The sequence below is a fragment of the Salmo salar genome, chromosome 25 (genome assembly GCF_965601325.2).
Source record: "Salmo salar chromosome 25, fSalSal1, whole genome shotgun sequence".
Lineage (NCBI taxonomy): Eukaryota > Metazoa > Chordata > Actinopteri > Salmoniformes > Salmonidae > Salmo > Salmo salar.
Genome location: NC_138315.1, coordinates 29,605,041 through 29,607,885, shown reverse-complemented (window position 1 = coordinate 29,607,885; position 2,845 = coordinate 29,605,041).

Genomic DNA, 2,845 nt, shown 5'->3' with positions numbered 1-2,845 from the left:
TGTGTGTGTGTGTGTGTCTCCGAGCTGAGCGACGCAATGAAGGACCGCGTCTCAATAACACACTTCTCTGATCTCTGTCAGCATCAACTGTTGAGGATGGACGTGTGGACACACTCACTCACACACTCACCTAAACACACACACACTCACACATGCAAACAGCTCAGGGCTTCCCTCCAAATGGAACATCAATTCCTGAGGGCTATTAAAACAAACGGTATCTCCACGTATGAAATCCACAGTCAAAAATACTAATAAATCCTAATAAATAATGAACATAGTGAAGGAGAAAGCCTAAATAATAAATGTAATAAAATCCATCAGAACCCAGTTGAATCGGGGGATCTCCAAGTTCCGCGCTGTAGCTGCTTGCTGCGAGTCTCGAGAGAAAACCGTTGATTATTATTCCTCTCGGTGAGGCGTGTGGTCAACCCGGTTAAAGGCGCCCGAGGGCGACCAGCAGGCAGCACATGCTGTGAGGGGCTTGGTAATAATGATAAAAATAACACGGTCCTGTCTCGACTCGAGGCTATACCACATCATTATCTTGGCTATACAGTCTCTCTGTTAGTAGTGAATCTATATGTATTATATCATATTGTATTATAAGAAATCACAGTGAGGATACTTTTTTCATGCCAGCAATAAGATTCGTTCATTTGAACATGATTAAGGTTTATTTCATAGAGCTATGTTATTCATTAGTATATGTCTATATTTCTAGATTTATTTGTATCATCATCATCATCATCATCATTTTGGTCATCAACATTAGCCTATTCATTTCATTGGAACAATACGGTTAAGATGGAAGCCTAACGGTTAACATGCAACAATTTCAAAGATTGTAAAGAGTTACAGTTCATATAAGGAAATCCGTCAATTGAAATAAATTCATTAGGCCCAAATCTATGGATTTCACATGACTGGGAATCTGTTGGTCACAGATACCTTTAAAAAATGTAGGGCTGTGGATCAGAAAACCAGTCAGTATCTGGTGTGACCACAATTCACCTCATGCAGCGGGACACATAAGAGTTTGTTGATCAGGATGTTGTATTGGGCTGTGTATTGTGGCCTGTGGAATGTTGTCCCACTCCTCTTCAATGGCTGGCACGCTGGAGAAGTGTGCTCTTCATGGATGAATCCTGATTTCAACTGTACCGGGCAGTTTGGGCGTCTTGTGGGCGAGCGGTTTGCTGATGTCAACGTTGTGACCAGAGAGCCCCATGGTGGCGGTGGGGTTATGGTATGGGCAGGCATAAGCAACGGACAATGGACACAATTGCATTTTATCGATGGCAATTTGAAAGCACAGAGATACCTGATGAGATTCTGAGATCCATTGTCGTGCCATTCATCCGCCGCCATCACTTCATGTTTCAGCATGATAATGCACGGCCCCATGTCGCAAGGATCTGTACACAATTCCTGGAAGCTGAAAATGTCCCAGTTATTCCATAGCCTGCATACTCACCAGACTCTTCAATGGCTGTTTGGGATGCTCTGAATCGAGATGTAGGCTAGCGTATTCCAGTTCCCTCGAATATCCAGCAACTTTACATCTGACACCATGCTGATCATTGTGTTTTATTTATATGGATTTTCTATATATTCTATGTATAGAAAATAGGAAATCATATGTACATGGAACAAAAATATAAACACAACACGTAAACGGTTGGTCTCATGTTTCATTAGCTGAAATAAAAGATCCCAGAAAAGTTCCATATGCACAAAATGCTTATTTCTCACAAACGTTGTGCACAAATTTGTCTACATCCCTGTTAGTGAGCATTTCTCCTTTGCCAAGATAAGCCATCCACCTGACAGGTGTGGCATATCAACAAGCTGATTAAACAGCATTATCATTACACAGGTGCACCTTGTGCTGGGGACAATAAAAAGCCACTCTAAAATGTGCAGTTTTGTCACACAACACAATGCCACAGATGTCTCAAGTTTTGAGGGAGCGTGCAATTGGCATGCTGACAGCAGGAATGTCCACTAGATCTGTTGCCAGATAACTGAATGTTAATTTCTCTACCATAAGCGCTGTTTTTGAGAATTTGGCAGTACATCTAACCACTCTCACAACCGCAGACCACGTGCCAGCCCAGGACCTCCACATTCGGCTTCTTCAGCTGCGGGATCATCTGAGGCCAGCCACCCAGACAGCTGATGAAACTGTGGGTTTGCACAACCAACGAATTTATGCACAACCTATCAGAAACCGTTTCTGGGGAGCTCATCTGTGTGCTTGCCGTCCTCACCAAGGTCTTGACCTGACAGCAGTTCGGCGTCGTAACCGAATTCAGTGGGAAAATGTTTGGGCTTCGTTCATGACCATATTATAAGAGCACGCACCAATTCAGCGTATTAATTCATCTCAGTACCATTATGAATTACTAGATGGCGACAATAGACCATCCGGTTGCGCTGGTCTCACTCTCATATAGGTATCGTCACTACACAGGTATGCTACGTAGAGTTGGGCCACTAAACTACAGGTTTGTCTGCGAGTATCTGTCCTGTGTCTATGGATCAGCGTCATATTGTCTGTACTTTTCTCAAAAGGCACTGTACTGTTACAGTTCGATAGTACTTTCTTCCACAAGGGCCACAATGTCATATCTCTACACACAAATAACATGACATCGTATAAAGATTTCAATCCATACTATGGTTAGTGCAGGCTTATGAAAACAGATTTTCAATTAGTCAATCACCTTCCATTCCCCTAGAAATGTACGCATCGCCTTCGATGCCAGGCACGTGTTTACAGCGCACGGTGTCTGATGGAACAATACAGTTTGTCTGGGGTGTGGCTGGGACAAAGACACGC